This window comes from Cimex lectularius, unplaced genomic scaffold, assembly GCF_000648675.2.
Source record: "Cimex lectularius strain Harlan isolate CLEC.00 unplaced genomic scaffold, Clec_2.1 scaffold336, whole genome shotgun sequence".
Taxonomy (NCBI): domain Eukaryota; kingdom Metazoa; phylum Arthropoda; class Insecta; order Hemiptera; family Cimicidae; genus Cimex; species Cimex lectularius.
In genome coordinates, this window is record NW_019394206.1 from 315,230 (window position 1) to 337,955 (window position 22,726).

Sequence of the window (22,726 nt, forward strand, 5' to 3'; positions counted from 1 at the left end):
AACATTCTGGAGTTTTATTTCACCTTCCTCAGGCCTCGACAATAGATATATGTATATACATATAATATTTTATAATTGCTTTTGTGTGTAAGGGAAAATCCAAAATAAGCTTGCTTTTCTAACTTACAGATTCTTTGTCAGTGTTAAAAATTGTTTTTTATTTTCAACATGTTTAAATATTTTTTTCACTCTTTTTGACATTTCTTTTACTGAGTACAATGTTTTCAATAAATAAATGGCACTTATTACAAACTATTATGACACAATGGAAAATAAGTGGTCCAGAGTTGTATAGGCATGGTAAGTAAAGTAAACCTCAGTGAGACAAACTTTCTATGATTCGTTGTTCCCTAACTTGTTAAAAATAAACATAAATTAATTAAAAACCTTTTCTGTTACTAATAAACAACGAACTTGACAAAATTGAAATATTATCATATTTTCCAACAAGCTCGAGTATTGTATTCATTTTTATCTTTGTGATTTAAAATATTGAAATTGCTGCAAATTCTAAAAAAAAGAATTTTTGAGAAAAATTGAATTGCTTATGCAGTCTGAATATCTTCAAAGTTTTGCAATGAACCGAGTGTGTCGAGAAATCTTATATTAAAGCCAGTTAAGAAAATTTTCGCAATCTCCTCCTACTTCCAGTAAGGTTGCGGTTTTTCGCTTTTTCCCAGCGGACCCTAGCGGTTCTAAAACGGTAACTGCGTACGTTTCGCTGTATATTCAGGTCCTTCCTATCTTTTGTTAGACAGAGATAAGAAGTGGAAAGTTATTCCTAAGGGGGCAGTAAGCATAACCTTACATTTTCAATCCCGGGCTACGGCGTACATTTATTCCCCAGCCTGCCCGGATCCTTCCAACTTGGCCTAGAGGCCATAAATTCCTCCAGTGTTCCTTTTTAAGCGTCATTTGTAGTATGAACGTCATTTTGTACGTGATTTGAAATAACAATTCGACCCTCTCACTTAGACCGTTTAAACGCCTGCGGGGGAGAGAACCATCGTCAAATTTAATATTCAGCTCTCACCCTCCGGTTAAATGCTAATATGATGCGTTCATAAAATTTGATGAGTTAAAACTGCATGGAAAACGGCTCTGTTGGAGTCGCACGGATGGGAGCGAAAATTTCTACTTCCGTGCTGGATTCCTTGTTCGAATTAAAGATTCGCGGAGGTGTACTGAGATAAGGTATATATATATATATATATCCTTCATTAAATAATATAATTATGTTTAATGAAAAAGGCTGAGGGTAAAAGAATATACTAAAACATCATTTCGACAGAAGTCAGCTTAATTGTCCGACCTGCTTTTAAACTAATCACTTAAATTTTGTTTACTCCAAACATGAAAAGTGATACACAGTACAATGCAAATTTAATGAGCCCAATTAGGGGCGTCGGTGGCCGCAACGGTTTAAGCGTTGACACGGCGCTCACCACTGTAAGGTGAAGGTCCCGGGTTCAAATCCAGCGGCCCTGCATTCGAACCCGACATACTTACAAATGTTTTTGTTTTTTTTCAAAAACACCGGCACTCCGCACTCTCGGCTCATAGACACCGCGGTCGTGGGTTCAATTCCCACAGTCGCCTCTGGCCCTTTTTTCACGATAACCCCCCCCCACAAATATGAACACATACAAGAATTCGTCACCAAGGATAATATGCATAGAACATAAAAAAAATTTAAAAAAACCAAAAAAAAAAAAAAAACGGCACTGCGGGTTGATATGACCTCTCCTGTTACAAACCCTTGTAAAAAAAATATAATCATAAAAATAATAAGCCCAATTCAATTTCATTTTAAAATTTAAATATTAAAACAAAACTAAAGCAGTAATTTTTTCTGACCTTAATTAACGATTATCTATTGACTGTTCGAAAAAAATTATAATTATATTCAATTTGATCATCATAATTTAAAACGAACACCAATAAGCTGGTCAACATTTATTACACATTATACTATATAGATAATCCGTCGTTTCATGAGCCAAGTATATAATAAAGTAACATTTAAAATTGTCATACAGTTAAAAAAAATCGTTATTACGATATAGTAGTTATTAACCTTTAATATTATACTTTAACAAAGAAATATTAGTGATTTTTTAAAGTTAGAATGGCTTGGTCGTAAGAGCCGAACACTGAAAATATGAGACATTGTATTTAATTATTTTAAACATTCAGTATATAAATGTATTTAATAAATGTATGTACGTCATATATGTATTTAATTTATATATTTTATTATTATATTTAATTTTTTGACTTTAGATTTATCATGCTATGTTTAATTATTTCAGCAACAACAGACAAATAGAGGCGTGTCATGCTTTGCCTACAGAGAGCGTGTAGGCATGCCGCCTGACTTAAGAAGAGTTCTCGAACACGGTAGCGAGTTTCAAAGTCCCCTGTTCCGCTTTTTAGAGGAAATTGGCGTTTCTTATTGTATATAGTATGTCTTACGCGATTAAGAATAGGCCATACGCGGTTGGCACACGGGCACCTGCTCTTGGGCCAAAGCCCGCGCAGGTGCGCCTTATGCAGAGAAAGGTTGCTCGATGTGTCCCACATACTGGAAACATGTCATGCCTTGGCTCTCTACAGGGTGCGTGTAGGCGTGCCATCCAATCTGAAAATGGTGCTCGAGTTTCTGGGTCCCCCGTTACGCTTTTTGGGGAAATTGGGTTTTTTTTATTGAATGTAATATGTCTTATGTGTTGTGTGTCTATATGTTTTGTCATGTATTTATTAGCGTGAATGGCGAGGGGTGAGGGTGAAATATAACGTCATCATCACCCCTCGAATGAAGAGAGCGTAAGAGTGTGTGTTCGGGGTCGATGGCGGAATATTTATAAAAGTACTCCTTCGACCCCAATCTAGATTAGTTTGAATATAGGGTCGGTGGTGGAATATCAAGTACTCCACCGACTAAACGGAATGAATGTGTAGTGTATGAATGTATTTATTTGTATGAATGTAGTGTTTGAAAGGGTAAATAGAATATAGAATATAGATATAGTTGGGGGCTGAAATGACCTAGATGTCGGAAGCCCCAGTCAAAAAAAAAAAAAAAAAAAAAAAAAAAAAAAAAAAAAAAAAAAAAAAAANTCACACTAATTTCAATTCAAATTCCTACATTCGTTATTAATAGTTAAAAAATTTAAACTAACTAACAACTGTGTTTTACTGTCATTTGATGATACAAAATTTTTACAAATATCTCCTTTAGAAATGTATGAAACTAATAAAACAAAAACTTATAGAGAACTCTATTAACAAATTTGTAAAAAAAAAGATGTAATATACCACTTAAATAAATGCCTATTATCTAATTATTTTAAATTTAGTAATAAATTTTATGAAATGAAAGGCTTACCAATGGGGTTTCCATTGTCGAAATATTTATGGAATAACATCGAAAAAAGTGTTTTCAAATCAAGTAAAAAATTAATTAAATCTGGATTTTTTGAAAACTATATATTGACGGTATTTTAGCTTTAAGGTTGGAAAGACTAGAGAATCAACAAGAATAGCTCTAGTGGTAGAACAGCGGCGTATTTAGCCGCCGTGGTTTCGAATCCCACTCGTGACACTGGCTTTTTCATTTCAACCAAAACCTTACATAAAACGATTCATTAATTGAAATAAGTATTTGGTCAATAGACAACTAAATATAATGGACTTCTTGTTAGAAACACTAACAATGAATATCTTCTACAATTACATTATGATAGTACCATAGTTTCACTTCTCTCCATCATATTTCGAAAACAATTTTTTTACCTTTGTACGTTTTAACCCAACTGGAAAGTTATACATTTCCATCGCATTAACAGATTTAATCGTAGTTTAATTTGTATAGTCTACAAACGATTATGGTGTGTCGTATGACAATTGTGGTTCAACAAGATGATAATTACTTCTCTCCCCCTTGTGATCATCCGTTGAATAAATATGCAAAGATGTCTCCAGGGTTGAGGGCCGGCTGGTATCAACAGGTTGTATTTTCCGAGGGTATTGAAAAATCCAACAGAATTATATACGTGCGCCACTTCCCCGTGGTGGCGTTACCATCCAGTTTATCCTCCCCTCGACCTCTTTCCTCTTTTATTTGCGGGTCAACTCCTGGTCTGTGTGAAAGCTTATATCGAGGGGAAGTATTATGTTACGAGTAGGCCGTACGTGACGGGGTTCGTCGAGAGTGGAGGGCAGATTTCTGGTAAGAGGGTGAACCCGAAATGCTTTCGTAAAGTTTCTATTTTTATATGAAAATCATAAACTCATAAAAAAAACTTTTTTGATTTAAACATACTAAAAACCATTTAACTGTTGAAAGTATTAACGAAATAAATTAATTACAAGAGCAGGAAATTAAATAAAAATAAATAGATAAAAAAATAAAGAAAAGAAAATAATATAAACTCCGAGCGTTTGGCAACAAGCAGTCAAAAATTATCGTACCTGTTCATCAGGATAATGCATCGCATTTTGAAATGATAATAAAAAACCATAATGGAAATAACCTTTGTGACAAAACAGCGCTAATCATAATCATTGTAGTTCATTTTAATGATGTGACGCCCGTGGTTAATGAGCTGATAAAATCCCAACCGTCTTTCCGACACGAATTTCAATTGCTACAATATTTACAATTAATTAAGGTTTTTAGTTGAGATAAAAAAGTCAATGGCACGTGCGGGATTCGAACCCACAATCTTCGGCTAGATACGCCGCTGCTCTACCACTTGAGCTATCCGTGACCTCGATCCACTCGGACACCAACCTCCCATCTCAACCCCACCTTTTGAATTTTCCCTCCTTTTTGTCATTTTTCAAATGTCGTGTCAGCGGATTGGATTCTTGACGACAATTGAAATGGCGACGGAGAGCTTTAGTGAAGTGTACTTCATTTTAATTCATTAAATTCACTAATTTCGTGGTCCGCTTGACCAATTAATATATTACAAGAGAGAGTAGTCGTATCTAGCCGAAGATCGTGGGTTCGAATCCCGCACGTGCCATTGAATTTTTATCCCAACTAAAAACCTTAATTAATTGTAATATATTAATTGGTCCAGCGGACCACGAAATTAGTGAATTTAATGCTACAATAATTTTTCATTTTTCTTTTGATAAAACTTGTACCTTTTTGCCCCAACTGGCTACTAAATATACTACGTGTACCAAATTGCAGATTAATGATTAAGAGCAATTCTAGCAGATTAGATAATCATTATTTATCATCCAATTATACAGCGATAGTGATATTGTTTTCTTAATTATTATATATCTACACCGTAAATCTGGCGGTCTAGAGAACAAAAAGACTGAAGAAAAACTAAAAGTTGATTCAAATTATGAAATTTATGGTTTAATTTTTTTCAGATTTACGATTATTCGGGCTCTTTGACGACTAACTTACGTCTTAATTTTTTACTTTAATATACTGTTGTTTTAATAATTAACATTTTCAGCTGTTGCTCATCATCAGAAATGACAATAAATTTATCACACTTTTTACAACAGCAATACAAATTCACGTAATATTAAAGGTATTCATTCGTTCCACTAACTTTGATTTACTTATGTACATACAAATTGGAAATGTTTGAGTGGCTTATTATTAATAAAAACAAATATACAAGTTTTTATGTTTTTGATTTTTGGAGTCCAGCAAGGTTTTTTAAATAAAAAGACTTTCATCTTTATATCCCTAACAAAAGCTGAAAATTGGTTGGCTCACTTACGAGCTTTACTAAGTCCTCCTATTAACAATAGCAGAATTAGCTTTGAAATAAAATGATCAGGGATGAAGCCATGATTAAAAAAACTCGTTTTTCTGCAGTCGAGCTTTCGACTGTAATTGACACCTTCCTCAGGACTCTATATCATTACAATCAGTGTCACAGATTGCATTTATAAAATTATAATGATAAATCAACAACTTCAAGCAAGGTTTTTTAAATAAAAAGACTCATATTTATATCCCTAACAAAAGCTGAAAATTGATTGGCTCACTTACGAGCTTTACTAAGTCCTCCTATTAACGATAACTGAATTAGCTTTGAAATAAAGTGATGTAGGTGAAAAGAAAAAAACTTATTTTTCTGTCGAACTTTCGACATTATTTGACGCCTTCGTCTCTATTTAATTACAATCAGTGTTTTGTTACAGATTACATACATAAAATTATAATGATAAATCAACAACTTAATTAAAAATGTATTAACAACAACTAAAAATCTTTACATTCTTTCGGACATGTCAAAATAGAAGGGGCCGGATAACTCAACTTCTATTTGGACCACATGTCCGAACATATTGTAAAGTTTTTTTAAAATACTTTTTCAAGTAAGTTGTTAATTTATCATTATACTTTTAAATATGTAATCAGTAACGAAAAATTGATTGCAATTAAATGGTCCTCATGAAGGCGTCAAATACAGCCGAAATCTCGACTGCAGAAAAACAAGTTTTTTTACCTACATGGCTTCATCCCTGATCTCTTTACATCAATATTTATCATGAAGGCCGATAATATACTCAACGCGAATTAGCTTTCTGGATAAATCGTTTCAAAAATTCGAATTTGCTAACTGTCTTTACTAATGATAATAATTTAGCCCGTCAAAGACAAACCCTCATCGGAATTCTTCAAAAACTATAAATCTTTGAAATAATGTAATCTAATTTTAAAATTATTTGGAGGTCGTGAAATGCGGTCAGGTGTGACGTAGGTTTTAGAAAAACATTTTCATAATCGTGCCAACGTTTCGATCTTTATAGAGTTCATCATCAGGGCTCAACGTGTTTGTTTTCCGCGCAATTGGACCAGTCGAGTGCCGCTCAACAAGTCAGACAGGAATGTCACATCTACCCGGAAAACAAACACTTTGAGCCCGAAAGATGATTTCTATAAAGAACGAAATGTTGGCACGATAAAGAAAACGTTTAAACACCACACATTTCTAATTTTATACAATTTATATTTTTAAGAAAGTGAGGTATCTGACTGCCTCAATTACTATATAATATTTCCGGTACATAACAAACGCAATATAAAACAAGTAAACAATTAATGAAGCATCTCTTTCTGTAATAAATTTGTCGAGTTGTTCATCAGAATTTTGTACATTAGATAAACGACATAGAAAATAAAAATCCTCAATAAACTTGTTATTAACATCGTAAAGTAATAAGTTTTAAACAAATACATATATTTTGTTATTTATAGATATGTACACATACTTAGAAAGAGAGAGAGAGAGAGAGAGAGAGAGAGAGAGAGAGAGTGAGAGAGAGAAAGAGGGAGAGAGAGAAAGAAATAAAGAGAGAGAGAAAGTGGGAGAGAGAGAAATAGAGAGAGAGCGAGATAGATAGANGAGAGAGAGAGAGTGATTAAGAAATAAAGGGGATTGGATCAATGTTGAATGGATATATATTTTAAATTATATAGTACTGCTATAAGTGTTTTTTATAACTACAATATCGTATATGGTGTGATTTTCTCAGAAATACCAGTAGAAGATAATTTCAAATACCATCTGAAACTGAAACATTAAGTAAAAATAAAAAAGAAGAATGTAATGGTACTATAAAATAAAAGGATTGAAACAGGTTTATAGCAATCCATCGCGCAGATTTACGCTCCGGAGAAAATGGGGAAAATCTTCCGATACCATTTTTGCCTTGTCGAGGATATCGAGCATAGAGGACGAATCGCTCTCAGCTCAATTTTCCCCCTAGTGCTAAATCGTCTTTACGTTAAAACCCCGAAAAAATACCTTTCCTTGGGTGAAAATAAAAAAAAACATTTATCTACAGTCCTTGTGGCGACTTTGTCCTAGGAATTTTGGAAGCGTGAAGGAAGAGGACGAAGTTAATAAATAAGGAAAAAAAGGATGTGCAGGGGTTTTGAAAGCTCAGATATGAACGCGGGCCCAAGGATCAAATAAATTGCCCCTCGTTCTTTACCCGGCCTCCGACTTCCATCCAAGGAACCCTTCTTTTAACGCCACGATGAGAAAGGGGGATTATGAATTCTCAAGTGTTTTAACAAGGGGTTGCACCTGCTTTCCACCCTCTTACGCCTTTTCATCAAATGCTGTCGGGGGTGGAGCAGCTTTTTCTATTAACCCTTCAATATAAATTGAATGGCGAGCGAAAATCGGGAAAATATTCCGGAGACAAGGGGTTCGTTATTTCCTAAAGCCGAAGCGAAAATGTACGATCAGCATAAAATGCTGGAGAACTGAAATTATGGCTTCAATAATCTTGTAAAATGAGGACAGTCATTTATTCATAAAAAAATATATATAATCATTAGTAGGTTGACACGTATGCGCACAGTTCTTGGAAGTAAAAAAGGCAGATGATCGAGCAGCCAAAAAAGTTGTACAAGGCTATTGTTGCTGAAAATATTTTGCTGGTTTTTTAATTGGGTACCCATCAATTCACTTAACAAATAATTAATTTTTTTTCGAACTCCCCCCCGAAATAAACTAGGAAAATATTTTTTGCAATAATAGACTCACACAACTTTTTGGCAGCTAAAGCAGCTGCCTTTTTTACTTCCAAGAACTATATACATACGTACAAGTGGTATAACTGCAGAAAGCAATAATGAAGTCCGAGCTTCCACAGTTTACAGTGTTTTGTGTGAGTGTAGGTTAGGTGTAGGGTATTATCTTCATTTTTTAAATTTGTAAAGTTGTTTCATTGTCCACTCAGCTGATGGATACAATTTGCAATTATTAAATTGTTGCACGATTCCACTGAATGAAGAATCTCCTGGACAAAAACAATGAACAAAAATGAAGATATTGGAGCTGACCCTATAGGCTAGGAGTGAGTTCTCGATGAACACATCAAAAAGAACTTAAGAAATGGTCAATTTTTCCACAAAAAAAAAGAAGCAAAAAACAAAAATTCAGCGAGCCACTTCTCCCATCAACCGGTACACTAGCTGACTAAACCAAATTTACAGTACCAGCTGCTGGTAGTCCAGGTACCTAATCTCAATGTTTGATAGTTACTGCTCACCCGGGAATAGTAACCAATAATCCGTTTCTCCTTTATCATTACGAGATGAAATGGTCAGGGTTACAAGTTAATAAGGTTAATATAAAAAACAAAAACGTGTTCCGTGATGTCTTCTTCTTGGCATATCTCCACAGTATTTCTTCTGTCTGCACTCATTTCCGGTGTATGTTCCTTCTTGGCCGCAGTGTCCTGTCAGAAGTCCGACCAGGATCCTGATTCTGTTACCGTTGCCCTTTAGGAATTCCTTTGTAAATCTTGAGGATGGCCCATCTATGTATCTTTTCTCGGCCCTCATTTCTCGGGTATTTTTCCACCATGTTTTACAATAAAATAATAATGCAATCATGGGGGCGTCGCTGGATGCAATGGTTTAGGCGTTGACACGGCGCTCATCACTGTAAGGTAAAGGTCCCGGGTTCGAATCCAGCGGCCCTGTATTCAATCCTGACATACTTACAAATAGGCTTTTTTTCAAAAACACCGGTACCCTGAGGGTCTTTATGACCTCTGCTGTTGCGAACCCTCGTCAAAAAATGCAGTAATTTGTTTTGGACTCACTATGATCTGCATTTGCATCTATCCTTTTTTGTGCCTAAGCCACAGTAGAGTTCAGAGCATAGAGAAATCATATTGGCTCCTTTTTTGGACTTTCACTTTCTCATTGCCTCTCTGCCTCGAGTGCTCAGAAGTCCATGGAAGAACCAGGCCATTTGTGTTACTAAGTTCTGCCAAGACTTTCCTTGCACTTTTTGCATTCACCTCGCATGAAGGTAAGACCTTAAGTGCTGCCTGAGAGTCAGAGAACATTGCTATCTTTGGCTACCTTCCGTACCAACACAAAATTGCAACACTACACTTAATCCACTTAATAAAAACAATCCCATTCAACACTGAAAATCTCAACAAAGAACTAAAAAAACGAATATATCAAAAAAAAGGATACCAAACAATAACCATCCAGAAACTATTAAAGCACAACAACAAAAAAGGTTTTTGTTTTAGTGAACGAAAACCCAACTAAGGAAAACAGGTTGGGTGGATTTAGCTCTTTTGAATTTCATTATTCGCCGAGAATTCTATGAATAACCTGAGGCAGGTGAATTTCAGTTGAATTAATGCATAAGTTAGACTCATTGCTATTCATGCTGTTTTGCATTTTGTATTGCTGAATGAATATTAATAGTAAAAATCGTGTCTACACTGGTTGACGTCGAAGGAGAGGGTTTGGGACCCGGCGTGAAAAAATATTTGCATGCGAGTAGCTCGAGTTTTGGCCGGCGGCGATTTGGTTTATTCGTGTGGGTTTGAACTGGTAAAAATTTAAGTGGCCGACGAAAAGGGGATGATAGAATTTTCATAGGGCATTTACAGCCACCGTGTGTCGGCTTGGAGAAGTAATGCAGTAATGCTCGCCGTTAAAAATTACATATCGATAGATAAAGGCACAATAAAAAACTTTGAACATTTAAAAGTGTGAAAAACGACCTAAACATCAAAACCAACTTTCAATATTTCATGTGCGTTGGCGTTAAATTAGTCCTCTTTCTAAATTATAAATCTTATTTCCCGAAAAAACTAGAATAGATTTATCAAACTTTCATTCATAATAATAATTAATCGCCTTAAAACTAGGCTTAAGCTATAAAATATTATCACTTAAATTATATTTATATTGATGAACTCAAATTAACTCTAACACAGTAGAAATTTTAATTGTTAACTATCGGTTTGAATAACGGTTGCAAGTATATTTATTTACGGTTTCCCAATAACAAATGTATACAATAAATGTATTAAGACTATAACTGTACATAATTTAGAAATATTTATAAAAATAAGGAAAAACAACAATAAAAGTGACAATTTAGAATGAATAGAAGCAAAAACTCACAATTGGCAGATTCAACACGACACACAAGAATGTCACATCTACACAGAAAACAAACACTTTGCCCTGAAGATGATCTCAATAAAGCTCGAAACGTAGCACGATAAAGACAGTATTTCTAAAAACTACGTCACACCAGAAAGCATCTCACGATCTCCAAATAATCATTAACTAACGGTCACTAAACATCACACACGCACGCGCGCGCGCACACACACACTCACAGATTTGTTCACATCAGTAAACAATTTTCTATTATCTCTAATTTGCAAATCCCGTATTTTTTCATCCAGACAACAGCAATAGGATTGAGTTCGTTGAACTGTTGGTAAACAAACATTCACCCTAATTCACTATTTTCGTGGTTCGCTTGATCAATTAATACAAGACAATTAATTAAGGTTTTTAGTTGAGATGAAAAAAAAAATGAAAACTCATAAGGTGGGGTTGAGATGGGGAGTTGATGTCCGGGTGGATCGAGGTCACGATAGCTCAGGTGGTAGAGCAGCGGCGTATCTAGCCGAAGGTCGTGGGTTCGAATCCCTCTCGTGCCATTAACATTTTTTCATCTGAACTAAAAACCTTAATTAATTCACCCTAATAATCTTCATTTATGTTTATACCTTTGAATTGAGCCAATTTATTACGAGTATTCGTGTGAACAGTTTTGTGACTCGGGTTACTTCATTGCAAATTTCGCAAAAAANTTTATTTGTGTTATAATTTCCGCGTTTCGCACGTTCAAATTGAGCGTCATTAAAAAAATCAGCTGATAATTGGAAAGTCGCGTTGGCGGAGGTCAGCGGTTCACTTTGGCAATTCATGTCGAGAGACGTGGTTGTAGAAGTCCTTCAACCTGATGATGAGCTAAAAGGCTCGAAATCCGGTCGTTTTAAACAACTTACTGTGAATAGGAACTATCCTTTTAAAAAGTAATGATAATATGGATGTCAGTGCTGAAACAAACGGAGATGTTTACGTGAGGCCGGATTAAGAGCGACGGGAAAAGTGAAGAAACCTTGCTGACCAAACAGTGGCTTGCTGTTCGTGGTTTTAATATCATGGAATGGCCCCCACAGTCACTTAACCTTAATCCAATTGAGCACTTGTGGGGAAAACTAAAAAATCTTTGGTCGATGCTGCAGGAGACGCTTTAAACTTCGATCAACTCTGGGAAAAAACACAAGTTGAATAGGAAGTAATTGATCCTGAACAGTACAAAAATCTCGTGAGAGTTTGCCCAGAAGTACTGATGCAGTTTTGAATGCCAAACGAGGGCATACAAAATATTAAAGGACTTTCTATGTCACAATCATATTATCGTTCGCACACGGTAATTTCTTTTCTATTATTTTAATAATCATGATAAAGGAACAATTTAATTTTTTGGGTGTTTTTTGTGTTAAGATAAATAAAATTATTAAAAAACTACGTTTATTCGATGTCCTACAATTGTTTTGTAAAGTAAATAATGATATAACCCAATTTGCATTCAGCTGTGAACGAATCTGTGAGTCACTGTATATATATTTATATATATTAAATATCTTTAAACACCAATTCCGTATGTTTGAACCTCCTTGTAACATAAACTCTCCCTTCAACATTAATGTGAGGGAAAATTTCTTAAGTCAATATGGAATGTCTTACACGACGGGTAGAAACAAACAAAACAACTAACTATGTGTAAGCACTCATGTAACTGGGAGCATCTCCTTCGTACATAATGGAAATTTAAATACGCGGAGAAAATCGATACTTTAATTTCGAAAAAAAATGGTTCTTTAAACGATGTAATATGAAAGAACTTGGTAATGTACACTTGGAGATACAAGCTCAAATGAATACAAATTTTCCGCAACGTTAAAAGTCTATTTCGATTGGTTTTTTTATCACGATCTCCAATTAATCATCAAGTAACGGTCACTAAACACCACACATATTTTTGGCTAATATTGGAAAGTAAGGTCTTTAAAAAAAGAATAAATAAAAATAATAATTAAACGACGAAATTTCAGATTTGCAGATAACGTGCAAAAATATCAGCAAATCTGAAATTTGATCGCGTATTCGACATTTATTGTTAGTTATGTTATTAATCAGGAAATCAATGACCTGGATTTTGTAACTTTAATATATATAAAATTAGTATCATGATCCCACATTTCTCCTTGGATTAATTAGATAAATATGCATAACATAACGATAAATTTTCTGGAAACACATTTTTTCTTAAAAAAGTTGAGTTGCGGTCTGGTGTGACGAGGTTTTAGTGAAACATTTTTTTATCGAGCCAATGTTTCGATCTTTATTGAGATCATCTTCAGGGCATGGGATTAATAAACATTGTTTAAATTTTACAAATACATGTAAAAATTTTAGATGCAATCAAAGTATTTGTACTAAAACAAAGTGTTTGTTTTCTGTGTAGATGTTTTATTATTGTATGTCGTGTTCGGATTGCCAGTGAGATATTGGTGTTTTATGTTTGTGTACGTTGGATTGTGAAGGGATGGGGAGAGAAGTAGGGTTAGAAAAACATTTTTGTATGAGGAGTTGCCTTCTTTGAAGTGAAAGGAACCAACAATGGGAAAAAATGGGTAATGGTTCGGCTGATTATCCTTTCAGGATGATATAGACGGGGATAATTTGGGAAAGAAAGTCAAATTTTTAAAGAATAAGACTATGTAGAAATGTTTGATATATGGAATGTGATGATTGTTGTATATGTTATATTATATGCAATGTGCGATGTGATGATTATCTATGTATATTATCGATATCAAATTTGATGATGAAAATGATATTGGCGTAGCTGCAACTGAGTTTACATGTGCCCATTCAATTGATGCTGTGTTTATCCCTGTTATGTAAGCAATTTCTAAAAAATTACATTTATGTTTTTTTTTTGTTCTGTGTTTAATATTTTTGGATTGTTGAAGTTGAAATTGTGTTGGTGTTTAAAATGGTGGTTAGCCAGTGCTGTAAGATTTTGTTTGGGTTTTTGCAATCATAGATATGTTGCTTTACTCTCTTATCCAGATATTGGGATGTAATGCCAATGTAAGTTGCCGGACAATTTAAACAATTGATTTTGTAAATTACGTCAGATTTATTTGTTACTGGTGTGGGATCTATAATTTTGGAAAAAAGTGTGTGAATTATTTTATAGTTTTTGAAAGCTATTTTAAAGTTATCAGAAGAGAAGAACGTGTATACTTTAAGTGATAAGCCGAAAATGAATGTCATGGATATGTATGCCGGATGTCTGTATTTGTTAGATTTGATGTAGTATTATTACAAATAGTGGATAGTATTATTGTTGAGTTGTAGTTGTTGATTATACTGTTGATTATGTGTTTAGGGTAGTGATTGTAATGGAGGATATGTTTGTATATTTTTATTTTCTTGTGGTGAAATGATTCATGGCTTAGGGTAGTAATTCTATGAAGTAGCCCTTTGGCCGTGTTTATTATTGTGTGAAGAGGATGGTGTAATGTAAAGTTGAGGTAGCGATCTATGTTCCTTGGTTTTTGATACCAATCTGTGATTAATATGACATCTGGTTGTTTTAACACGAGTGTATCTAAAAATGGTATTGTTTTCGATTTCATGTGAAAATTGCAGGCGTGGGTGAAATCTATTAAATGTATCTAATGTAGTTTGAATTTGATCTGTGGGAACTGCTGTCAATATATCATCTACGTATTTAGTGAGGAAGGGTAATGTGAAAGGATGTTGTGGTATGACTGTATTTAATAGGTATGTCATAATTATGTCTGCAATTATCGGGCCTAGGTTGCTACTCATGGCTATGCCAAATATTTGATTGGATCTAAACATTCTACCATTGTATAAATTCTATAAATTCATATAGATTTTTTTCACATCCTACATGTATTGGTAAAATTTAAACAATGTTCATATATCCCAGGCCCTGAAGATGATCTGAACAAAGATCGAAACGTTGGCACCATAAAGAAAATGTTTTTCTGAAACCTACGTCACACCAGACCATCTCCGAATAATCGATGTATTAACTAAAGGTCAATAAACACCACACATTTCTTTGGATAATATTGGAAAGTAAGATATTTAAAAAAAAAAGAATAAATAAAAATAATAAATAAACGACCAAAATTCAGGTATGCCGATAACGTGAAAAAATATCACCAAATCTGAAATTTGATAGCTTGTTCGACATTATTGTTAGTTGCGTTAGTAATCAGGAAATCAATGACTTGAATTTTGTAACTTTAGTCTGTACAAAGTTGGTTACCACGATCCCACATTTTTCCATGGATTAGATAAATATGTATAAACAGAACGATACGATTTTCCAGGAACACGATTTTTCCTAAAAAGCTAATACTGGCTAGAATACTGGAAAATTCAATACAATCGAACCACTTTTTGTGGAAATGTGTGACTAAAAAACTTTTTGCGCCGATTGTTTGACGCTTCTAATCTCATGGTATATACTCAAGTAGCGTCACTAGTTGGAAAAAATGCTTACTTCCAGAGGGTTGTTCTTATCTTACTTTTCAATATCTGTACGACGTTAGAAAGAGCCGTTTGAATTTACGCTTGTCACCACTAATTAACACGGCTAGTACAGGACAAAATTGTTTTGATCTACCTATCATTTTCGAGTCTTTTCATTATTAAGAAGCGAAAACGATAAATAATTTTCTTTAGTTTCTTAATGAATAATATTATTTGAAAACAAAAAGTTTACCATATTTTATAATAAATTGGTAAATGTTTATTTAGTCGGTCAATAAAGTTGAAAGTATGTTTTCATATTTTTCCACGAGGTAGGTCGTATAGAGATGGTCCATTTTCCCCAATAAAGCCGAGGTAATCGCAAGCATTTTTCCGTGTACGGCAATTCATAAGACGAATGAACCACCGAGCACGCACGTATCGCTTCTCGGAAGAAGTGATGAATGGAGGCAACCCTTGGAAATATCCTCCTCACGGAATCTATTCGTGAAATGCCCCGGGCCAACCTTTTACCTCCGTGTCTACCGACAATTCTCATGCTCTTACCTTCGGGTCGATCCTGAGGGACAGCAGGAGGGCGAAGTGGTTTTTGAAGTAGTCCGTAGGAAATGGGAGTTCGGCAGCAGGCAGCCAGAGGTATGAGTTGGGCTTAAGCCGCCACGCTGTTTCCCTGCCGGGCACCCTTTCCCATTGGCTGGGGTGAAAGTATTTTTTGTCTTCCATCGACAGAGGAGCGACAACTCCTGAAACAAAATTGTAAAATTATACTGTACAGTTAAATATTTTTATATCAGAAGACAGTATTAAAATATAGAGAGAAACAATGAAAAACATATATATTCGAAATACAACGTGAAGAAGATTATTATCGCTTCTTAAATAATCTCGCGAAAATTATTTCTTTCCATGTTTAATGTTTATGTTGGATTTTGTATTTTATTACCTAAATATTTATCTTATTCCAAAATAATTTATTATTTATACATTACTTTTTTTCGACCATGCTGAAAATTTATTGATTACAAAATTGTACATTGACGACGTTATATTTTGGATATTGTAAAATGTTCAATATCGAAGTATCATCCATTTACATTGGATATATATTTATATTGGAAATATATTACTGATTCAGGTTAAAGGATAAAAAATGCTTTTATTTTATTTCCACATTTTTGATTGAGAAAGTACCGCAATTTTGAAAGAGGACGTTTGTGAATTTTCATCAAGGGTTGTCATAAGACGGGCAGATGGTGTTTAATTAACTTCCCAGAGTTGATCTTAATTAAAATTAAGACTTTCCAAACAGACAACGACTTTTTTAAAGGAAGCTCTTTAAAAAAGACACCTCGTTGGACGTTCATGATATTGGAAAAACAAGGAGAAAGATCTCATTATTCGTTCTAAAAGTTAAATTCGTGATCAAGGATCCATAAGTTTATTTGTTCATTTCACATGTTAAACATTGTCAAATTTGTGATGAAAACACACTAAAACCTTTGGAATAGCCCATGATCTAACATCATCGGTAAACAAATAGAACAAAGAATTTTCATTTATGAGAAAAATAGGTATTCGATTTATTTTCAGAGATTTATCTATGTGGCTTATGACTAGGGCTGAGATTTTCATGCAATAAAAACAGACGGATATGCACATATAAATATATTTGGTAAAAAAATGCAATTTAAAACTGGAAATATGCGAAAACTACCATGAGAAAAAATAAGGAAACCTCAAATTAAAGCACATAATTGTATTGAAAAGAGAAACAGTGGCAAGAGGAACATCACATTGCTAATATTAAAAAAGAAAAACTCATAAAAAAAGTTAAATATAAAAAATCCTTCGAGACCCAGATCGGTCCAGTTTCGATGAAGTCTCTGATTTTATAGAGTGTTTCATTTTATATTAGATCCAGGTGAGATTTCCTGAGAGTATTTTCGTGGGGAATGGTATTTCTCAAAAAAAAAACCAAAAAAAAACCTTGAATTCAGGGTGGCTATATTAGTATATGTATGGTATGTCTAAAGTACGACATAAATCGGTATCGAAACTCGACTTTCCAGACTCAGCTCTTGTGGCAGCTTGCGTCACAAAGGTTTGTTGAAACATAGACTTCCTACCTTTGTATTTCTTGTGTTTTGCTGTCCTTATGTACTGTGTACCAAAAAAACGTGTATCTGTTGATACATCACAACAAACGCAGTATAAAACGTCTGCATAGCCCTTAAAAGTCTCACTTGAAAACTCACGCACATACTTTTGAACAAGATCTTTCATCTTTGCGGTGATTTTCGGCATTTTTAGGAGTAGTCAGTTCACAACACACAAATAAGGTTTCACGATAGTAATCGTATGAGAGACTGGGTAAAACTGAGAAGTATGTTAGGGAAAGAAGAGAACTGAGATCGTAATATTTCTATGAATCCAATTAAACTATTCCAAGATAACATTTACAGTGGTACAAACACTATTCCTTTCTCTATTTATTCCAAGTGAAACAAAGACGATCGAAAGTTAGCGTAAAGCGGTGGAGCAGCAACTGAACAAACACAAAACTCGTTCATTATGTGGAAACAGAAGAATGGGAGCCCGCAGCTCTTTTTAGGAAAATTTTTCTTTTTTGCCTGCTCAGAAACATTAAAATTTGACGTGCCAAATACCGATATGCCGGATATGTAAAACAAATATGCAATTATAACCCACTTATGCAAAAATATGCATTTATGGCAATGTATGCACAAATATGCAAAATAAATATAGTTTAAATTGATCCCAAATGCTTCAAAACATATACAGTTTGTTAAAACTGGATATTTTAGTTAACCAGGAAAAATATGCAAATGCGTACATTTCACAGCCCTGCTTATGACCCTGTAAATTTGTCCGCCAAAGGTTTGACCCAAAGAGGGAAAAAAGTAGTTATTTTTGTAAAAAAAATTGGTATATTGAAAGATATTTACGGTATGAAAATTAGGCTCTTTGCTAGATAACCTCCAAGAACATGAAGTTTCAAATGATCTATGGATCTAGCTTAATGATTTTTTGTCCAAATTTAATGATTATGAAGATGATGAAGATATTGTAGTAAGAAGGGAGGTTCAGCATTCCTCAAACACTGCAGATTTTTACTAAATTTTTAAATATTTTTTCAGCTTAGGCTTAATTATATAATTAATCAATTAATTAAACACAATTTTTTCGAAATAAAAAATTTGTGACACAGGTGGGATTCGAACCCACGACTTTCGTCTAAATACGACGCTGCTCTACCACTTGAGCTACTGTGACTTCGATCGCCCATGCCACAAACTTCTCATTTCGACTCCCTGTTTTATTCCAATTGTAACCAGAGTGTTGTTTAATTGAAGTTTTCCTACTTTCAATTAAATGGATCTTTCTTTTAAGAAGTAGAAGTTCATTGACTGTCATGACTGCAATTCATGATTTTCCCGGTTTTTCTTCGTACCTTAAATTATGCGTCTATAGAACTTGATTATTATTGAATTAATTAAGGTTTTTAATTGAGATAAAAAAATCAGTGTCACGAGCCGGATTCGAACCCATGATCTTCGGCTATATACGCCGCTGCTCGACCACCAGATCGTGGGTTACTAAAAACCTTAATTAATTGATAGGTATTAATTGGTCAAGCGGACCACGAAAAGTAGTGAACTTGATTATTATGTTTTCTTCTTCATTGCTAACGTACAAATGGGGCCAAAATTTAATATTTCAATTTTATGTAGGTAGGTGGTGTCTCAAATGACAGTTGTCACAGACAGTCAAATATTTGACAGTTGTTAACACGTCCGTTACGGCACCGATTCGTAAAAACTTGTCCGAAATACGTAAACACATATTTTTTTACATATTTGAAATATATTTAGGTAAATAAACAACCCTTAATCAAAACTTTATCAAAAAAATGTCTTTTTTAGGTTTTTAGCACGTCGTTTTTTAAGGAAATATGGGGCAGGTCAGTTTAGCCCGACCATACATTATGAAAAAATTGACGAATTGTATATTTCTATTTACTAATGCGTAATAAATTTATAAAAAATGTATCGAGAAATAACATTAAAATTAATAAACAATAATATAACATTGTATTTACTTGATGCTTTCGTATCAAATATATTTGTGATAATTATTAATAATTAAACCCATTTTGAAACGATTATTTCATATATATGTATATATAAACTGTGGTTTTGCGTAATAAGCATAGTATTAAATAAGAACTGGATTAGCATAATATTAAAAAAAATAAAATCTGAATGTATGGCAAAAAATTACAATAATTTAAAAATTCAGTAACTACTTCGATATTTATTACTTATTACCACTTTTTAAAATTATTTACAAAATATTTACATATTTACTATTTATTTACGATTAATAAAAAAAATACCAAACATAAATCTGCAAGGGAGCAAAAGGCCAAAAAGACGAACAAAGAAATTTCTTTGTCGTGCTGTCCTCAATTGTAATTTTAATTGAAAATATTTTAGATAAAGAAAAATTCTTAATTTCACTAATTTCGTGGTCCGCTTGACCAATTAATATATTACAATTAATTAAGGTTTTATTTGAGATAAAAAACGTCAATGGAACGAGCGGGATTCGAACCCACGATCTTCGGCTTGATACGCCGCTGCTCTACCACCTGAGCTATCGTGACCTCGATCCACCCGGGCACCAACTTCCCATCTCAACCACACCTTTTGAATTTTCCCTCCTTTTTGCCATTTTTAAATTGCCATTTATCTCAACTAAAAACCTTAATTAATTATAATATATTAATTGAAAATTCAAAAGGTGCGGTTGAGATAGGAATTTGGTGTCCGAGTGGATGGAAGTCACGATAGCTCAAGTGGTAGAGCAGCGGCGTATCAAGCCGAAGAACGTGGGTTCGAATCCCGCTCGTGCCATTGACATTTTTATCTCAACTAAAAACCTTAATTAATTGTAATAAAGAAAAATATTTACCATCAAGAGAAATGTATAAAAGAAAAAGAAAAAAAAACAAAAACGTGTTCCGTTCTGGAACGACGTCCGTATATAGAGTACTGTCCCATTGTTCTGGAACGAACGAGTTAATCATGAGTTTACCATGAATTGTACATTTAGAGTTTGTCTATTTCATATTTTTATTTTTGTGAAAGCATTCTAAAATAAATTTGATGTTATCCGGAGTACATGTTTTTGGCGTTTAGTTGGTCAAAGCATAGCATTCTGTGGTCGGTTTGTCTGCTTTTTCATTAGCCAAAATTGTTTGGTTGTACACTGGCAGTAAGGTTAATATTGAAGATGTTGTTTGTGTTAATTCCGAGACTTTTTCGAATACGGCATTTTTGTGTCAATGCTTTTATGGCCTCTTGTCTGTCTAATCTTACCAGGATTGTTTCTTCAGTGGAATCCCTTCTCAGACTTGAAAAACCGAGATGTACTTCGCGATTGTTTGATTGTTCATATTTTGAACTTGAAAAGAATATTGCCGTGCACGTTTCATTCGCTCAAAGGTTTTGGAGTCATCTGCGTACTTGTGTTTAATTTTCTCTTGATTTCATTGTCCTGCATGTAGTTTGTTAAAAATGTATAGGATGTTGCAAGGTTGTTTGCGAGATTATCGTCTTTTTCTATTTCCAGGAATGGATGTCTGATTTTATTTATTATTTATAATTATTCAGAAGTCGTGAGATGCGGTCTGGTGTGATGTAGGTTTCAGAAAAACATTTTCTTTATCGTTCCAACGTTTCGATCTTTATTGAGATCATCTTCAGGGCTCAAAGTGTTGTCTTCTGTGTAATTGAGCCATTCTTGCGTGTCGTGGGCACAATTTAATTGTAATTTATTTTTGTGGTTTATATCAGTTTATCCTTTTTCTTCTATATACATTTTCAATGGAAGTGGATAGTCTTTCCGTGATATTCGATTGGGTTGTTGTCATTTCCCAATTTTTTTTTATCCTTTAGTTCGTATCGCCATAGAAACGAGCCAGGGGATCAATATACAGAATAACCCGGATATTCTGTTTAAGGAAAATGTAAATTGTACTTAACGATAAGTTATTATTTTCTTAGATCTATTTTAAGGGCTGAATTTATTTTCTCGAATGAAAATTCTTATATTTAACCGCGTTTTAGTAAAAAAAAAATGTGTCTTCGAGTTTTAAATTTCTACATTCGGCCCATTTACCCTTGAAGCCTCTTAAACTCGTCATCAGGGAGCACGTTCATTGCTCCCAACGGGATCTATGTCAAATATTGTTAGACCAAACCAAATTTTATCCCTAAGCGAAACCCCATGAGGTTTTTATTAAAGTTCTATTAAATTTTGGAGATCATTATTTTTATTTTTTATTATTATAATAATCCATACATGTAGGTCATAATTGACTACATTAATTACTATTTTTGTGCAGGGTCTTGGTTGAGATGAAATAGTTAATGTCACGAGCGCGATTCGAACTCACGGATTACAGCTAAGGTGGAAGGACTCTGTTCAGAGCTGCCGATAGCCACGACCCTCCCGAAAGTCAAACCTCTCCAGGAAAATATGCCTGGCCATGTAAGGCCTACCAAGCGGCGTCTTGGGCCGAAGGTCGTAGGTTCGAATCCCGCTCGTGGCACTAACTTGATCATCTCAAACAAGGCTTTAGGTAAAATAAATATTTTATTTTTAATTAATGAACAGCTCTTAGATAAAATACCTTTCTAATAATAATTTTAATTTGAGAAAATAAAGCTTAACTCAGATGTATATTCGAATTTTCCATAATATGAGAAACCTTGCTGTCATGAGAACACGTAATTGTAAGTTGGAGCTGTTCGATTGTTATAATACTGCATATTAGATGTTATTTCTCCAATACCCATTTATTATCGAAGTAGGACAAAACAAAAACAAAAACTTGAGGTTGATTTAAAAAATACAAAATAAAAATTACATATGTTATTTAAATAATTTATCATAGTACATTATTAATGTACAATGCTCTTTAGAATAATAAGAACAATATTCTGTACTATTTGTTCATGCTGAAATGATACCATACTTTTACGATTCGTACGTCTTGACGGTTTAGGCTATTGCATAACGCCGTACCGGAGACAAACATACAAAATAGTTATCTTTTTTACCGTTGATAATTTTTAGCCTTGCATTAGAAAATAAGCAAAAAAATGTCAATCTGCAGACATACAGTGACTCACATATTTGTTCACATCAGTAAACAATTTTCTATGATCTCTAGTTTGTATTTTTTAATCC